The sequence below is a fragment of the Zalophus californianus genome, chromosome 10, assembly GCF_009762305.2.
Source record: "Zalophus californianus isolate mZalCal1 chromosome 10, mZalCal1.pri.v2, whole genome shotgun sequence".
NCBI classification, from domain to species: Eukaryota; Metazoa; Chordata; class Mammalia; order Carnivora; family Otariidae; genus Zalophus; species Zalophus californianus.
This window is the reverse complement of record NC_045604.1, coordinates 8,587,571-8,607,121: the sequence shown is the minus strand read 5'-3', so window position 1 is coordinate 8,607,121 and position 19,551 is coordinate 8,587,571. Positions and strand designations below refer to the sequence as shown.

The 19,551-nt window shown below is 48.8% G+C and overlaps 1 protein-coding gene across 2 annotated transcripts in view; it reads right to left on the bottom strand.

Annotated features, from left to right (window-relative positions):
• Positions 1-19,551, bottom strand: part of PBX1 (PBX homeobox 1) — a 279,973-nt gene that overhangs the window by 234,342 nt on the left and 26,080 nt on the right. The window lies entirely within an intron of this gene.

Here is a 19,551-nt window from a genome sequence, read left to right as displayed (position 1 = left end):
CAGACCGCCAGGACAGCACGGATTCGTACACCATCTACGGGGACTCTGAGGAGGAGCAAGCCGACGGTCAGAACAACTTCACTACATTACTGGTATGGGAGCTGGTCCCTGAAGAAAGAAAAATCTGCCAGGTGGTATGGAGTTAGGGAAGGCATTCAAGGCAGAGGACATGGCGCGACAGTTCATAAAGGGTGTGACCTGCTCTGAGAATAGTGGCAAGTTCAGTGCAGTTGGTATAAAATGCTTCCCTCGACAGGCCAACAACATGGCTTTCGTTGGCCTCAGGTGGCTTGTCTATGGGTCTGGTAACAGAGCAGGGTCAAAAATTGGGACATGAGGCAGGGAGCAGGAACTGAGGCAGGGAGTTTCAAATGGCCTGCCCAAGGTTAACCCATCCATTAATAACAGGGCCAGCCTTGGAAAGCCACGTTGGACGTGAGCTCCAGTCCTAGTAACCTCTCCCGAGGCACTGGTAACGGCCCCCTTCAGAAAGCCAGAGGCACTGGGTAGATGGGGATGGCAGTGGGCGAAGCCCATCACGTTCCCTGTCTCCTTCCCACCCCGGGCAGTGAGTGCTCCCGGTGAGGGCCAGCTAACTTGACACTGTACTAGCATCTCTGGGGCCTTCTGATTCCAAACAAATGTAAATACAGAAATGAGACCGTTCCGAAATTTTTAGGGCCCAGGTACTGTTCATGAAGGCGGCCCCGGGGAGCAGCTTGAGGGGAGGGTGCCCCCAGGCCCATCAGCTCACCGCCAAGTGGCCAGGCCCAATGCAGCCACAGCTGAAGGCCAGCAGGGGAACCAGGGCTGCAAGGGGTGGCCGACTCCAGCCTAGGAGACAGACTCGGTCACCCAAAAGCGGACCCCAGCAGGACGGCTCTAAAGGGGCAGCTGCCAAGCCTTCTGCAAGAGCATTTCCCAACACGGAAAGGTTGGCTTAGGCACCTGGAAGTGGCAGGGCCAGGCAGAAAAAAAAAGCCTCCCTCCTCGCTGACTCCCAGCTCCAGCCCCTCTTCGACCCCCCACCTTCTTGCACTAAGAGCCCATCTATTATACCATGCCATGGTTCATTTCAGCAAAAATCAACTAGCATTCTTCTGACCTGGGGCAAAAAATTCCCTCATTGAGATCCTGAAAAATAACATTACATCATGTTGCCCGTGTCAGGTTTATAAATGGGCCAGGGGGAGGCTGGGGTGTAACCGGACACTATCAAAACACTGGCCCTCAGAGAAGAAAGGAGGCCATTGTGGCAGCCTGTCAGCTCCCCTCCGGCTGGAGGTAAAGTGGGATGCAGGGAAGGCTGGGGGGAGGCCAGGCCCACTGCAAGCCCTCATTCCCCGGAGCGCCTAAGTCAGGCAGCTACCCCCCGGAACGGGGTTGTCCCCACTTCCTGCGGGGCACGTCACCCCCCTTCCTACTCTCCTGGCGGAGTGGAAGAGCGAAGTAATTTTTATTCCCATGCCTCAAAGCAAACGAGCGGTTAGGTAGAAGATGGCAAATCCAGGGGACAATTTTGTGGGTGTGTCTCCCCCGCCCCGGAACAGGCCGGCTCACTTCTCTAAACACACAACCAAAAAGAGGCCTGATCCAGTGATCGTGCATACCCGAGAGTAACAGTTCTTCAAAGACAGACATGTGAACAGGGCCCAAAGCTAGAGGGGAAAGAAAGAAAGAGAAAAAAAAAAAAAAGACCCCAAGAAGGGTCAAGTGAACATCGAACCATAAAGCAAGAAAGGGCTGGGGGTCGGATGGAGAGACAAGAAAAGTGACAAAAAGACCGTGGAGGATCATAAAGCCGGGACAGATTCCACCAGCCCAAAGTGCTGGCACGAAGATGAAAACATTTTAATGGATAAAAGGAGAAGAAAAAGGATTTATGGTGGGAGAAAGTTCAGAAAATAGAAAGCCAGACAAATGTAAGCCAGCCTGACTGGAGACAGAATTCATTCTGCTGGGCAAACATTTAATTTGATTTTCTCTTTTCTTTCTTCCCCATCTCCCGGCTCTGGGCTTCTAAGGACAGGGGCGCATGCAAATGTGCCACCCTCCAGCCAGCCAGTCCCGGCCCGGGGCGGCCTTGGCACCAGCCCCGAGACCCTCCAGGACAGGGGCCTGAGGTCTGTGGCCAAGCGGGGAACGCGAGACTCCGCACAGAGCCGATCGCTTGAGTTTCTCCTGGCGTTCTCCTCGCTTATACGGAGTTGTGGCTAATCCAATCATCGCTCCACCAGGAACTTAACCTCTTACAAAAGCTCTCCCCACCCGCCCCCAGTGCCTTCTGGGCCTAATCCACCAGCAATTAAGCAAGCAGGCCGTCGGGACTACTGGGTCCCTGGTTGCTACACTCTGCTTTTATGTGAACCTCCCCATGTTTTCTTTGGATCTCAACAGGGACCCCCTCCACTACAGTGGAATGGTGCCCCATGGCCCAAGTGCATCGCCCTTCAAAAGAGCTTTCCCACAGAGCCCTGGAACCAGCCCCCTCCCGGGTTCAAAGAAGGGAAGGGGAGGGGCCGTGGACCACCCTCCAACTCCCAGCTTACATTTCCCTCACAGTTCCAGGCCCTCCAGGCTCTAGTTCTGCGGGAGACCGTTGTTGGCGCCAGAGTGTGCCCCATTAAGGCTAGAAGGCTGATGGCAAGCGGGGACATGGGGCGGGGGCAGGGAGGCCACGGAGGTGGAGGCCATCATCCGCCTCGGTGCAGAACCTAATGGAACAAAAGGAGACGCACAGGCGCAGGAGGCTGGGGCCCTTTCCTACAGGACACGGTGAACTTGGCCAAGCCTTCGGGGCACCAAGAGCCTCAGTCCCCTTCTGTCACTCTGCCAGGAAGCCTCGGCTCCGACGAGTCCCGGTCATGGGGCTTCCTTGTCTTCGGAAGATGCCTCTGCACTAACTCCCTCCTTCTCTTACTGCACCCCCCACCCCAGGAACTCACTCAGCACTTTTCACCAAGTAATGACAGAGTCTACCTACTCTGTGACAATCACTGGACTGGGTGCTGGGAACACCGCGATAAGCAAAATGGGGACCGGGCTCCGCCCCTAAACTCGCTTGCCTTCCTTTTCCCTTCCCCGTTTCCAAGGCTCTTGCCAAATGCAACAGAAAGGTTTTAGGTGGTTTCTTGCAATCCATGCGGCTCACAGCGATTAGGGACACAAAGGGAATTTGGAGGGATAGAAAATGGTTAACAAAGAAGCATACAGGAACATGAAAATGGGGATTTGGGCCATTTCCCTCCACGTTTTTCCGACTGAAATACAGGTTGATTATCAAGAAGAAAGTACTGGTCCTTTCCAAAATGTCCAGTGTGCGGGAGCTCGGCGAGGTTACAAGGGAAAGGCCATGTCCAACCAACACCCACAATTTTAAGATTCAGTCTCTTACTGTGAATGTATCATTTTCGCTGGGAAAAAAAAAATTGTGCTGGAGAGGCCTCCTGGAAAGTGACACCTCTGTCCCTAAATTTATTTTTTAATTAATGAGTAAAGGGGAATTTATTGCTTGAAAAAATGTCTGTTTCATATCCACTTTTTCCTTGTTTCCCCCAGACAGTGGAGCTCCAAAGAGACCAAGACAAGAGCAGATGTTTTATATTTCAGGAGAGAGCAGTCTCCCCCAATTCCTGAAGGATTCCTGGAATTCTTCTACTTAACAAAAATTAGCTACAGAGAAAGAATCATGAATCATGAATGGGAGCCTGTGAAACCTCTGGGAGCCAATCATTTCTTCCTCCTCCTACCACCCCAAGCGCTGCCTGGTGCCTACTTGGTTCCACAGAGAAACCTCTCGAAAAAAGCAAGGCATCAGGCTCTTCCAGTTGCCCCAAGAGCAGAGCCATGTTCTGAGATGTGAGAAGCCAAGCCCCGCACCATACTCGCAAGAGCTCGAGGTGGCAGTCAGACCTTTGTACTGCACCCAGCTCAGCTTCAGCTTCCTTAATCATTCAAATCCTATGCATCTCTGTCACCTCATCCGTCCCATGGAGAGAGCCTATGACCTACCTCTCCAGTTGGAGAAATGCAAAGATCAAATGAGATGTGAGTACACTCTAAGAAGTTAAACCCTTATACAAGTGAAAAGCATTTGTATTATGATCATGGACATATTGCGGCCGTTCTGTTTGCAAGGACTCTGGGCCACCCAGAACTCTTCTGCACGTGTGGACAGGATTAGCAGAGGCCTACAACACTGGGGTTGGCCACCGCTGGGCTCTCAAAGGTTGCCCATCCCCGGTCGGGTCCCTTTTAAGGCTGCTGCAAGCTTTAACCATTCAACATTTATTCAATAAACATTTATTGAGTACCTGGCACAGGGCTTGGCACATGTTGGGTGCTCAGTAAATATCTGCTGAATAATGAATGAATGAGTGCCTAATGCAGAGATGAAAAATACATGGCAAGTTGCCACCAGTCTCTGATCCTGAACCCACACCAGAAACCATTAATGGACTAAGGCACTCTTCTCTGAAGACCCTGGACTCAGCTCAGAATTCCTAGACGTGGCAGATGAGATGAAATGCCTCTGCTATTCCTGACCTAGGCACAAAGATAAAGCACACTTTAACCCTGTTTTCATGGAGCTCACAAACTAACGGGAGAAAGAGAGTAAATAGAAAAATGGAGGATAATATAGGTCAGGAGAGACGTAGAGGAGGCCAGAGGAAGGACCCTGGCACTTCCTGATGGGGATGAGCCTACAGTTCTCAAACTCGCCTCGGCTTTGAAGATGCAACTCCTTCCAGGTGTCTCTCCTGGCTCTCTGACAATCCTTTCCTTATCCCCTCTTCTATACTTGCCTATTTTGGCGTTCTTGGGGTTCTGCCCTGGTCCTCTTCTATTCAAAACACAGCCTTTCTTGCAGTCCCTCCCATTAACTTCCAGTTGCTATTCACATACTGATGACCCCACATCCATGTCTCCAGCCCTGCGGACCGTGGGATGGCCCTGGACTCTGGCCATAACATAAACATCACATGACTCGAGGGCCCTGCATGTGCTGCGTACCCAGCCTCCGACACGTCACACACTCATCCTGTAGCTATGCCTTTGTATCCTTCAAGATCTATTGAAACTAAATTCTGACATCACTTTGGAATCCTTCCCCAAAACCTCACTGCAGAGTTAGTGAGGCCATCTTCTGTAAATAAATGAGCTTATAAGACTCTAAAATTCCTCTCTCTCATCAGAGAAATTAAGTTATAATAAGGCAGTAGGAATGTTCATGCAATACATTTTATACAAAATTTGCAAATATCATCAGTCCCCATGCACAAATAAAGCATTAACCGTCTCATGCAGTCATTAAATAAATACGAAGTCCTTGCCGTATGGCAGAGAATGTTCTAGGTGCTAGGACAGAGCAGTAAGACCAAGTCTCTGAGGTCTCTGCTATTGTAGAGCTCATCTGCAAGCCTCAAAGGAATGGCTCAGCCACACACCGAGACGCATCTTCAGCTTATAACTAAGAATTCTATTAAAATTTAACGCAGTCTTCTCTAGCAGTTCATTTTGTCTGCCAAGTCCTTTATGACTCTTCTGATAAGTTATTTATTACATACGGATGCCACAGTAATAAGTGGATGGCATAAGCAAGGACAGAATGAAGAGGCCACGTCCACTCCTGATTGTTAAAGCTAACTCATTAGATCCTGTGACAAAAAGTCCTCACCACGTGTGGGCCTGAACGACAGGGCCTGGCACCAGGAGGTGCCCAGCACAGGTGCCTGGCGCGTGTACGAAGGAATGAATGAATGAAAATCAGGGTGGATGGAGCATCCGACATCAAACTGTAATCCTAAGCACACTGTGCAGTTACAATGAAATGCAGACAGGTAAGAAGGCAGGCCGTGCACCACAGTGTAGATGATTTCTAGAACCTGGCTCCTCCTCAGTGTCCCATTTCTAAAACAGGATTAAATGAGATCATGTACAAAGCCCTTTGCACTGTGTCTGGCCAACAATAGGTGCTCACGATCACTATGTTGTGCTTTCGTAGCTACAGTCCAGTTATGAAACTGAAAAGCAGACCACACTAAACTTAAAACTCAAAGCATACAAGCTAGGCGTCACCAGGAAGCGCTCAGAACCCAAGCTGATGGAATACGTAGGTGCTCTCCACACAATGTGTCCTAAGACCTCTATTTGAGAAGAAATGTCTTTTTGGCAAAGCCAACCACACCTCAGACAAACTCAGAAGTTTGTTACCTTAAAAAAAAAAAAAAAAAAACCCATTACCTTGAACGGTGACTATAACGCCGCTTAAAAACGTGTATTATACATTGAGCTATGCAAAGACTTCTTTGGGAAACGCATACATACTTTTGTAGCTACTTCTGAGGATCCATATTTTCACGGACAAGTTTCACACAAAGTCGGACTAGCCCTGACCCAGGTGAAAACACACCAGTGCTGGGAGGGGCAGCCCCTGGGCTACATCTGGCCAGTTTCCCTCTAGGACAAAACCCATTCTTCTCCGATTTAAATTTTTTAAAGCATGGGACAGAGCTGAACTTTCTGCACATTCTGTTTAACTTAAACGCAGTTATTCAAAATTCCTCTCTTTTGCAAGCAACCATTCCGAACCTGGCTTAGAGAAGAAAGCAAGCAAGCATACACAAAGAGAGAAAAGGAAAAATGGGGGGAAAAGGAAAGAATAAACTCTTTTGGCCCTGCCTTAGGTAGAGAAAAAAAAAAATTAATGCTTCTTTCCTAGTCTCGTTATTCCCTGCTCTGTTCATAGCGCTACTTTTAGAAAAATCTGGAGGGATGGGGGCGGAGTGGGTTGGGAAGAAGGAAGGAAAGAGATGAAGATAAGGAAGGTGGGGTAAAGAGCCGCAGAAGAGGGGAAGGAGGAAGGAGCGCTGAAACCCGACACTCAGAACTCGGGCCTGCAGCCTTCAGGACTGAACCCTCGCCAGCCCAGGAGGCCCTCCCTCATCGACGCCTCATACGTTCAGCCCCTAATTTACAGCCAGTGACCAGCACACGTTCTACAAGCACCTTTGGGGGCCTCTAAGGACAGAAAGAAATCTGAGAGAAATGAGGTACCTGGAGAGCTCCCCTCAAAGGCAAGAGCCCTTTCACGCAAGTGAGCAATTTAGCACATTACGTTTTGTCCGTTTGGGACTTTGGGGGACTGGTGGGTAGAGTGGAGGACACAGAGCGGGGAGGGGGGGACCACGGTGGGCTGCTGCAAGGGGCTGGGGTGCCAAGGAGGGAGGCAGTGCGCAGGCTCAGCGTCTGGGGGGAGAGTGCTGTGCAGAAGGGGGAGGCCGCATCCTCAGCTCACGGCAGAGACTCTTCCCGAACAAGCAATTAAGTAAACAAGAATATCAGAAAACAATACAATGAAACCCCATGAACGCAACCATGGCCGAGTCCTTTCCTGGAGTGCTAACCTAGAGACCTCATTTTCTAAAGGATGAGGAGAATGTGATAGAATCCTGAAGTTCGCCCCAAGCGGCAGAAACTGAAACCCAGGTTGGGGGTGGGGGGCAGGGGTCATGGCTTGGAGGGTGGGCCCCAAGGCTGTCTCCTAGTCTGCTTCTCTTTAGCCCCAGCGTACCTGCCTGCACTATGAACAGCACAGGGCTTTACCCAGACCAGGGCCTGGGAACTGGTTTAGGTAGCTTCTCTCCCGAGGCCAAAATGAACAATCCACGGGCCAAAACACAGGTGTCCTGGAGAGAAGACAGAAACCCCTTCTCCTCCAGCAGGAGACTGGGACAAGGGAGGCTAAGCAGATTACCTTTTAACTAACAGTTTTACCTAAATGAATTAACAGTGAGGATTAACTTTCCAAGCCACAAAGATGTCACTACTGTTCGCAGCCAGGATTGGGAAGGAGTAAAGGGCAGAGTCTTGCCCAACTAGCTTCCTTCTCAAAGGCGTTCCCTGGAGTCTCCCCAGAATGGGCCCTGTGGAAAATGAACCCCACCAGCTACGGGGTCTCATCTTTAGATAATCCAGCCGCAACATGTAAACCCTTATCATCTTCAAGGAAATGCAGGGAGGACTCAGGGTAAGGCAGGTGGCGGGGATGGGGAGAAGGGGGTATGCCCCACGGGGCAGGGAGGGGCGGGGGCTGCCACACCAGGCACGCCCTGTCCCCCAAGACTCATGCCCCTCCTACCACAATTTCAAGTCCCACATTCTCATCTCCTGCAGAAAAGAGCCGTACATGTTGACTCCAGCACATCCGTTCTTTTCTCCCAACCACGTCAGCTGCGGTAAAACCGCCACCACCTTCACCATGGGCTTTACCGGCCAGCAGATGAGGCTTCCTGCACAACCCCTTTAACCGCAGGCCAAAGGCCTCAGAAAGCGCTACAAAGTGACTCTTCCCCACTCTCCTTGGTGATACTGGAAACACAGGAGATTTCCTAGCTCGAAAAGTGCTGATTATTGAATAAAGCATCTGCTTAAATTCACTGCTCCATTCTGGTTTCCTGAAGGCAGAGCGATCTGTGATTTTTATGAAATGCAAACCATTCTTCAGGTGTGAAAATCATCACCGTGGACCCATCAAAAAGCGATCCCTTTGGATTACTCCAGTCTCGGATCGACCTGGGATCCCCCCCCCCCCCCCCCCCCCCCGCGTACACTGTGGGACTAGAAGCAAACCCGAGATGGCCAGACCACGTCAGGGATGGCGTCTGTGACCCAGGAACAGGCCCAAAGCGGGTGTGCACTGGCCCAGGGCTTTAACAAGTGAAGCTACACTGCTCTAAACAGGCATGGTGGTATCCCAGTCAATGGGAAAGTGCTAGAACCCTGTTTGCTCTGTGTCGAGAGACGGAGTACAGGTTGACTGGAGTTAAAAAGCAGTAGCATGGTTTCGGTCTTTAATACTTTCATCATTTTAGTCTAACGCTCCAGGGATGAGACATCTAGGGTTTCGGGGTTTTTTTAGGACAGTCCTGACTCACACATTCTATCCAAATTTTCCCATAAATACACTCACAGTTCTCAGGCCCACCAGACTAAACTGAGATTTAGGAAGCAGGAACAACCATACTTAAATTATTCAGCATCAGGCGAGGTCCCTCAGATCGCCAGGGTGATTAGGGTCTGTCGCACTGCCCCCAAACTGGTCACTGTGAATTAAAATTTGCTTTGGAAAAGGCCGGCTCATGAGGTCTGAGTTGCATACACACACTGGCTTCAACTTTTGTTGGCTTGTTTCAAAAGAGAACAGAAGCTTTTAAAGAAAAGGGGGGATCATGGGGGATGGGGGCTGCACAAAGCCTGCTCTTTGCTCAGCAAACCAATAGGAAAAGTAAGACGAAGAAAGGACACCCGCCAGGACGTATCCCCAGCCTTCCTCAATTCCAGCGGCAGGCTCTTTAGTCCAAGTCTCCCCGGGCACTTCTACTAGAGCAGGGAGAAAAGAGACAAGTGTCCTCCCAACCTCCAGCCTCCCAACTGGATGCCAGGTCCCCACCTCAGCCTGTGTCCCTCCCCCACCCTGAGAGACAGCCCCACTCCGGGCTGCTTTTGTAAGTCTTGACCCTCACAAGAAAAATGATGGGTTTGAACTATTAACCCTTCCCCAAAAAGGACTAAAATGAAGACGAGACCACTGACAAAATATTCACATGGGAATACTGTTAAAAAAAAAAAAAAAAAAAAGGTAAGAGGCTAAACATTTGCCAAGCAGTTCCTGACTGGCTCGAAGAAAGAGAAAAGAAACGAAACTACAGGCAGGAATGGGCGAACAGTAGGGAGAACCTGGGGTCAAGCTCAGGATCTATTAAGAAAGAATTACACAGTTGAGAGAAAACCAGCGTTCATGCTGAGGGCACTGGAGAGCAAGGTTGGGGTAAAGAGTGGTGTTGGACATGAGATCTTGAGGGACAGACGGAATGAGAAAAAAGAAATCTGCTGATTAGCCTGCTGACTCTTCTTTGCTGAAAAACCGGGAAGAAAAAGACACAGAAAATAGAGCTCGGTGCAAAGGAACGCCACTTTGTCTATGGGCAGGGAGGGGTTGGTATGGACGCAGACCAGGATTCAAATTCAAGCTCAGCCGCATACCTGTTGAATAACCTAAGGCAAGTCACTTCACCTTTCTGAGCTTCCATTTCTTATGTGAAAGGGGATAATGATACCTCTCCGTCTTACCTCCAGGTGGTTTTAAAGGTCAAATCTGATAACATAAATGAAATTTGCGGGAAACTCTAAGGTACTACACAAATGTCAGGCTATTTTAGGTACAAGGCTCTTTATGAAAAATGTGGCTGCCCAGGTAGCCCTTCAAACAGTCTGGAAGGATAAAAGGGGGCAGAGCGGACGGGGCTGGGGAGGGGGATCCCGCTGCCCAGAAACAATAAAACAGGTGACAAAACCAGGTACGAGCAGGGTCTCCGAGGACTTCGCCACGTAATGAGGGCTCTGGTCATGCAACTAAAGACCGCTTGGCACTAGTTCGTTCATCAGAAAAATTGGGGAATTAAACTAGCTCACCTCCAGCGGGTGACTCTTCTGGCTATAAAAGTATACGGCGGGTATCCGTGAGGGCAAGAGAGGAATGATCTCCCAGGACGCCACAGACAACGGAACGCTAAGGCTTAAGGCCCTCGACAGACAAGGTGCCTTTGACCCCTCCCAACCCCGGACTGTAATTCTGCCCTGGGTCCCACCACCCCGTAGGAAGGTAGGGAGGAAAAAAGAAGGGAGAAAAGGAAAGAGAAAGAGAAACATATTCTTATTCTAGTAGTCAGGTTAACCAAACAAACAAATAAACAGATAAAAACCAGAAGTCCAGAATCGGGAACCCTACAGAAAAGTATGGCAACGATTCAGATCAGTTTCCTAAAAGGCCAAGGCTTCCTAAGGGCCCAGAGTTACAAGCTACAAACTCACTCTTCTAAGGGATCACAAAGCCACAAGACCCCAAACAAAGGCCATGGAAAGGCCATTCCTGAAGTCCCTAAAATGTGGAAGAAACTTAAGGAATTTCTTAAGGAAAAGTATATACCGGGTCCTGGCTTCAAGGCCACACCTTCAGAATCATCATAGTTGGGGACATCCAAATGGGTGTAATTGGTCTTCATATGGCCATACGAGGAATGTGGAAATTCTTGCTTTCTGGCCAAGAAATTTGTAAGCGTGGTAGACAATTATCTCTGCGCCCCTCCCAAAAGCTCCTTTATAGATACCATCATTCCCACAAGTCAAGGTCATTCTACCTCTTCAAAGAGCTATGTTGTATTTTCTAACCATCAATGCTTGGTATCACCACCTACCTTCTAAGGAGATGACCATCTTCCCAGATAACCACCAACTCGGTTCCTTCCACAAAGGACAGAGAGCGGAGGCTCTTCCTAGCTGGCCCTTTGGAGCCACATAAACCCTTCCCAGCTGAAGGAACAAAGTAACTGGCAGTACGCAAAATGTAAACATGACTGAAAGTGGTGTTTTCAAATTGTTAATTGCAATGACCATTCCCCAGAAGAACTCTTTCACTATTGGGCAATTGATACAAAATAACAGCAAAACAAAGACCAACCAGAACGTCCATCTCAAAGCCTGGGTCCTAGAGCACGCCTTCATTAATCCCCATGACTGCCAGGAACACAACTGAAGACAAGTCATTGATCCAAGTCAAGAAACCAGCCTCACAACCCAGATGTACCACTTATTTGCTGTGTGAGACCTGGCCAAGACACTAAACTTCTCTGAGCCCCAGATTCCTCCTGGATATATATTTTTTTAATTTTAGAGAAGTTGAGTAACATAAATGGGGGAAATAAAAGCTTAGAGTTTAGTGTGGGAAAAAAATTAGCATGAAGCAGTAGTGGCCAAAAGAGTAACACCTTAATTCTCAAACACTATCATGAAGTTACTATGATCCCTATTTAATACGTAAGGAAAGGAAGTTGAAAAGTTAAAGGATGTATCTAAAATCAGGATGAATGAAACAGAAGCTTCTACCCCACACACTAGTGCTCTCTGACTAGATCCAAGTTTTTCCCCCGCACCATGGGCTAGGCAGGTCTGTAATGATATCACAGGGATCCTGAAAGTCATTCAAGAATGCCAATAGGGCACAGTAAAAACAGATCCTAAAGATGAATCTGCATGTCAATGCAACAAAACTACAGCTAACGTTCCCCTCGTACTTGTTCTTCGTGTCTCAGTCTAATACTAAAACTGGCCTGAAACAATGGACTTTCTTTTACTGGGAAATTCGACCTTCTATTTTTCTAATCTATGTCCAGGGTGCCATATTGGACTCCACCAAAGCCCTAGAAATTATAACCTTTGGAGTCTTTTGTCAGCTGCATTTCCCTAGAACGTATTTTTCCTAGCCAGCCCAGGCTAGGTGTCTCTTCCTGTCATTTTTTTCTTATGAGCCCATTTGCAAGGACAGAGTCTAATTCCGTGTTCTTTAGAGCACCCTTCATACTGTTGTTGATTAACACTAAATAATAATGATGTTTATAATAATGGCTGTCAATAATCATAACCATAACCATCATCACCATAAATAAGATTTCCCACTGGTGGTTTCTTGAAGCCAGTGAATATACACTGATCATATCGGTATGGAGATCACCTCCTAAAAGCAAAGCTGAGCTGGGCGGTGACAATGAGCAGATCAATCATACGTAACATGCCAAAAGTAGTGATTAATAAATGGCTCTTCTTCAACCAAAAAAAAAAAAACCCAGAGTCATCATCCAGCCAGGTAACTGACCTTGTTTTCCATTAAGTCTGCTCAGTCTTAGCTTCAAGAGACATCATTCATGTCATCCTCAACTGCTTTATAGCCAACTTGCCCCCATGGGACCATTACTGACAACTGCTCGACTGGCACTACCCACTTGGCTCGCCAGTGCAGTTTGCCAAGGGCGCTGTGCATGGTTTCTGGGGATTTTTAGGGAGAGTCACGTCCAAATGCACAGGGTAGTGAGAGGCAAGTTGTGAGCGGCAAGGACCCCACTCCACTGAAGGGAAGTCTGCACGGCAGAAATACTATGGATTTCTAGTTCCCCTAGAGCAAGGACATGCTTAGCAATCAGAAAGCTTTCTCTGCTATTGGAAAGAGTAGGATGTAACTTTGGGGACAGGCATGGCACCCTCTTAAAGCCATTTAACAGTGGGAGCCTCCTCTAAGCCCAAACTATAGAGTATAAGAGGGAAGATGTAAAATGATGGAAATCAAGTTCTTCTGTCTTCATATTAAAAACAGTTGAGGGCGCCTGGGTGGCTCAGTTGGTTGAGCGACTGCCTTCGGCTCAGGTCATGATCCTGGAGTCCCGGGATCGAGTCCCACATTGGGCTCCCTGCTCAGCAGGGAGTCTGCTTCTCCCTCTAACCCTCTTCCCTCTCGAGCTCTCTATCTCTCATTCTCTCTCTCTCAAATAAATAAATAAAAATCTTTAAAAAAAAAAAAAACAGTTGAGTGCATCAGGGCGCCTGGGTGGCTCAGTCAGTTAAGCACCTGCCTTGGGCTCAGGACCTGATCCTGGGGTCCTGGGATCAAGTCCCGCATCAGGCTCCCTGCTCAGCGGGCAGCCTGCTTCTCCCTCTCCCTCTGCCCCTCCCCTCCACTTGTGCTCTCTCACACACACTCTCTCTCTCAAATAAAAATAAAATCTTAAAAAAAAAAAAAAGACAGTTGAGTGCAGAGAGTACAGTGACAAGGGCTCTGCAGGCAGACTTGTTTCATTTTTGCCACATATTAATCCTAATTCTAGGCCTCAGTGTCCTAATCTGTAAAATTGAACAGACGAGCTGTAAGTCATCCAATAAGGTAACCACCAGCCACGTGTGGCACAGAGCACTTGAAATGTGGGCTAATCTGAACTGAGAGGGGCTGTAGGAGTAACATGCACATGCAGTTTTGGAAGATTGAGTACCAAAAAAAAAAAAAAAAGAAATGCAAAATCTCATTAATAATTTTTATGTTGCTTACTAAACTGAAATAATAGTCTAGATATATTGGGATATTCTTAAAATTAATTTTGCCTGTTCCTTTTTGCCTCTTTTAACATGATAATTGCAAGTTTTAAATTTTCTATTGAAATTGAGAATCTCTCTTCTCCTCGGTGCTGGAATAGATGAACTCTAAAGTCTCCCCTGCACCTTTAACATTCTGTGTTTCACTCTGTGCTTCTGAGTGACCTTCCCATGGCAAGTTAGTGGCGGAAAGGATTTAAATCTTTTCCTTACAGAGATTCAATGTCTTTATCTCTAAAATAGGGTTAATGCCACCTTTGATGGGAGACGAAATAGGAAAGTGACTTGAAATTAATAAAGTGCTATGCACATTAGGTTATTATAATTATCACACTGTCCTATGATTTTCCAGGAGGTCCTGCCAAGAAACAGCAACCTGGAATGGCAGCGGTAAAGTAGGAAAAGTTAGGTTCTCCCAAAGGGAAAGAACATCAGCCTAATCCTTAAGTGACCAAGTGCATAGGCACGTTAGGAACCCTGAGAGAACCCGGAGCTGAACCTCTCACGAGCAACAGAGACCTAGGGCCAGGGGACAAATCGACAGTAACAGGAAGTGGCTGCTCTGGGTGTGGAAAGCACCTTGGTCCCCAAAGCGCAAGGCATTTTATCCCTTACAGGAGACAGGACGGCATGCACTGACCTGGCAAAAACTAAAAAAGAAGAAAATTAGCAGTATTTTTACGAAGTAGTGGCTGTCATTCATTATTTTTTTAGCCTTCTCAACAACTTTTGGAGGTAAGCCAAATACCCTTATTTTTACAGATTTAAAACAAACAGAGAGGTTAAGTCACTTCCGTTGGTCACGCAGCTAGTAACCACAAGAGCTGGAATTCACACCCATGTCTCCCTACCTGATGAAGTCTTCCTGTGGCAGGGAGAAAGGGGAGAGATTGCAGGGAAGACTTGGTATTTCTAACCTTCAAGGGTGCAGCTTCATTCTTCTGAAGGAGCCCTGGGAGCTGGGGTCCACCTAACATGTGGAAAATTAAAGTGCAACCACAGCAAACTACCATCCCCCCAGTCAAAATCCAGTAAGATAATTGTGCCTGGATCTATAAATAAGTACGTTGGGTTTCAAAAGAATGTAAGCACTGTGTGTCACAGATGCTGAGGAAATAAGCACTAGTTGCCAGTGTGTGTGTGTGTGTGGGGGGGGGGTACCTGTCATAACCGAGGCTCAAGAGAAGCCCCAGGAGGAGTCTTCGTCGTCAGCAAGGCAAGTGGGGTCGGGTGGGCGAGGTTTCGGGGGGACTGGCGTCCTACAGGAGACAGCAGACTCCACTCAGGAGCAACGATGCAGTGGGAAGGGTGGGGGAGTCCCTGACCTCTGGCTGGCCACCTACGCTCATGGATCCTGCACCGTTTTCCAAAGTATTGCGTGGAGGTACCAGGCCAATCCCTGAACTAGGCTATCCTCTGCCCCAGATGGTCCACAGACAATCACAACTTTGGACTGTCGGGCAACTGGGCAAACTGGGAGCAATGGGAGCTATTCTGTGAATCCCTAGAAACTCAGCCGAGAAGGCTGGCACGGAGGTTTAGAAGTTAGATGGTGTGTCTATTCCGTTTCCTAGGACACACACTGGCTGGACGGGAAGAGCTGTATCTGGACTCTTCTACAGAAACCGGGGAACCCAGAGAGGATCTTGCGTGCTAGGATTCCCTGCCACCCGCTCTCAGAACCGCAGACGCAGAACACAGACTCCGCTCACTCAAACAAAGACCCTCCTCCCCATCTCCCTCCCATTCCCCCGCCCCCACCCCCTTCCTCTGCCTTCCCCCAGCCACATTAACTACTCAGAAACACAGCCACTCCACTCTAGACTTACTCAGGAATCACATTCTTAGAATAACTCATCAATTATACCTGTCAACTTGCCAAAAGTGCCACAGGGGAGGTGGAAAGTCTAGACTGCATCTAACTAACTGCAGCAGCATAGCACCCCTCTTCACAGAGGCCCCCAACTTTTTGCAAACGGCCTTTACAAGTTCGCGAGAAACCAGAATGCAAGAAAATGCAGGCGCACGCCGGGAATGGAGGGTAGACCAGGTCACCAAGCCACCCTCGAACCCTGGGGGGAGCCCATGGCTCTCTCCGCCTCTCTGCTCGTAGACTAGGAAAACTGCACCAGGATGTTCCGCCACAAAAAGCCTGGGTTAGGAAACGTTGAAAAGAAATGTCACCTTATTACTTAAATATGCACACAAACTCATCATCAATAAAAGTGCTGCCAAGAAAGCAGCGCCATGACAGACATACTTTTTAATTAATTGGCAAGGATCATTAGTAATTAAAACATTTATTGGAAAGTTTATTCTCCTAAGCGGGATAAATATCCCCATCCCTATGCGCGCTACTAATATAGTTAGAAAGTCCTCTTTTTGTCAACCTGTGAAAAGGTAAGACTTCATAGCCTGCAGTGATTCGGGATCCAACTTATCCGGGATCCTAATTAATAAGGTTGTCCCTCATTTCCAAAACCCTCTGTGAACAGAGCCGTCCTATAAAAACACCACTGGAAACGTGCCGTATTTCCACGATAATGCACATAACTATCTACTAAGCTGATCTCAGGCAAGTTATTTTAATCACCCTGTGTTTCAATTTCCTCGCTTGTTAAAAAACAACGATTTCCACCTCCTAGGCTGGTTGTATAGATTACATGAGCTAATCTACATGAGCATGGATGAAATGCACATAAAACTCCATACACATTAGAAGTGCAAGCATGCAAAGTTTTCAGTTTCGCCAACCCACAACATCCCTGCAAGAAGTACATTTTGTTCTTTATTTGGTTTACAATTTGTTTAACAAATCCACAGTCAGAAGGAGAAACAGAACCCCAGGCGTCTTGACTCCTTGGATCAAACCCCCCTCGCCCCCCGCCCCGTTCACCCCAACAGAAAGAGTTCCTGGTTCCCCTAATCACCCACCCCAAAGGGCTGGGTGACAGCATCCCCTTCGGGAGTTGCAGAGTTCACCGTGATTCTGGAGATTTAGGGGAAGAAAAGGCAATCGGTCTGATCACGATGCCAAGCAGGATTTCACACTGTTGCCCTCCTACTTCAAGGCACCTCGCCACTCAACATCCTCCCAACAATTCGCGAGATTGGGAGTCACAGCAGGAGCGTGTGAAGCGAGCAGGACAAGTGAGCCGGCCCAGAGGGCCCCCCCCCCCAGCACTAAAAAAACAGCGGGCAGCCTCTCCTGGGGCCTGGACAATCGCAGGAGGGGCCTCCTTTTGGCCTCTCCCTTCGCACTGAGGGCCGGCTGAGGCGGTTCAGGCAGCAGTCACTGTGAGAGACCTTGGCAAAGTCACTTCACCTCCCTGCCCAGGGATCCAATCGTGCGAACAGGAATCAGAGAAGCCTTGGTCAGGCCCCCTTCCCGTGGTGACAGGTGGATAATATCACCTCCACCCTAAATACCTCGCAGGGATGGGAGAGGATGGATGAGCCGGCATTACAGCCAATATTCTCCTCTCCGGCAATAAACAACTCACCTTTTGGAGGTAAACGGGCTCTTTCTAGGGCACCAGGGGATCATTTAGCACTCTGGAAGAAGTAATTTGCTCTATGGTCCTCTGGTGTCCTGGAAAGTGTAATCCACCTCCAAAAGGTGAACCCTTAACTCCCAGAGAATTTGTTTCCTCACAGTAGGATCAGAAAGCGTCCGTGTTCTCCGATTCAGGAAAAAGCACCCCTGCTTCGGCTTCCGGCCCCCTCTCTGCCCCCCGCCAGCCGCGTCTGCTCACAGCTCGCCCTGCCTCTCCTCCCTCAAACAGAAACCAGATGAACCCGTCGGCAAACAACTGGGGAGCTCACAGTGTGTGCCTGGGGAAACGAAAACAAAAATCCTTTCTGGGGCCCGCCACCCTCCGGCCTCCCCTCCGAGGTGGCCTCCCCTCCGAGGCTGCAGAGGGCCCAGGCAGTTAATGGGAACAACCCTTCTCCCTTCCCCTCCCTCCCCCACAGCCCCTCGCCCGGCTGGGTCCTCAGCATTTGATTCCTGTCTGTCACTGAGTGATGAGGACAAAGGGTGAGGAGTCAGGAAAAGGTCTGCGCCACTTTGTTCGGAGTCTGGATGCGAACTTTGGATGAACTCTTCATCAGGGAGGGGGCTGGGGAGGCGAGGGAGGCCAGCAAGGAGAAACCCACGGCTTGAGGCTCAGGGCTCAAAAAAAAAAAAAAAAAAAAAAAAAAAGATCCTCTTTAAACAACAGAAAGGGGAAAAAAGGGGGGGTTAGGAGGGTAGAGACAGCCCCCCTCAGTCCCCTTATGAAAAAAAAAAAAGAGGGCACAGTGGGGGTAACGGGGGTGTGGGCTTAAGAAAACAGAAGGTCGGGGCACAGCTCTCAAACAAGGCTGCTGGGCCCAGGCTGTGGGCTGCCAGCCAAGAGCTGGTTCTGCTTCTCCCCCTCCAGCCGGCTCTCTTTCTCCCTCTATTTTTTTTTCCCCCTGAACCAAAGGGAATTCCTAATAAAGCCACAGTAGATGCTTGGAGAGCAAAGGGAAGGGAGAAGGAACCCGGGATGGGAAAAGACAGATCAAACTCACAACTTTCTGGAAACCCCAAATTATAGACATGCACACACGCCCGTGAAATTAGAGCACCCTTCACCACATGCGTAAACCCAACTGCATGAATCCAAAAATGTTTTGTCCTGAGCCTGTGTCTTTTTCCCCCTCATCAGTGGGTCTGCATGGGTTTGCGTGTACGGCCTGGCAACTTCTGTGTGCCTTTTCCCCCTACCCTGTAGTTTTAAAAAAAAAAAAAAAAAAAAAAGGCACCATTAACATACGGTTGGAACCACTGCAAAAGCCAGTTTCGTCTCCTTTGTGCTCAATAAAACCCAGCTAAAACTCTCACCTCCACTTACTATCGATTTTTCTATTGTACTCTACAGGCGTGTGTATCTCACTCATCAGACTGTCTTTCATTCTGTGAACCTCTCTGACCACATCTGGACATGAAGTTTCTCAGCTCCCGGTGATGGGTATCCCTGCTTCCTTCAATTATTTTAGGCCCGCATGCAATCATGCAGTCGCTTTTGGGCTGGCCTCTGTCCTTTGGTCTTTGCCTCAGAGTTTGGATTTCAGTTTCCAAAAACTCAGGTGTCCGTCCCCACATGGACAGCAGAGAGGTGCCGAGGGCTCCCCGCAGACCCAGGGCTCCTGCAACCTGATGGGGGATTCACACTCCCCGAGCTAGAAGACGGGGGTTGCCACAGCATCTGGCGCTGGGGCTCCCCACCTCTCCTGGGAGCACCCCTTGATGTGATGGGTGACCCTGTTTCCCCCAAGCACGACTGGAGGGCTGCTACATGTCGCAACTCAGTGCCCGTGTCTCAAATTCACAAAAAATCGCTGTGCCAAAGACAGACGGATAGATGGGCCAACAAGATGGGCCTTCGTTTACCTTCTGAGGAACTGGAATTAGTAAGTGAATCCATGTACTGAAAACCGCTATGCATTGCATTGCTATGAATAGGAAGATAAACGCGCATCGAATAAGTGTGCCTGATGTCCTTGCTCTAAGAAAACTGGACGCACAAAAATCAACGACGAAAAAAAGGC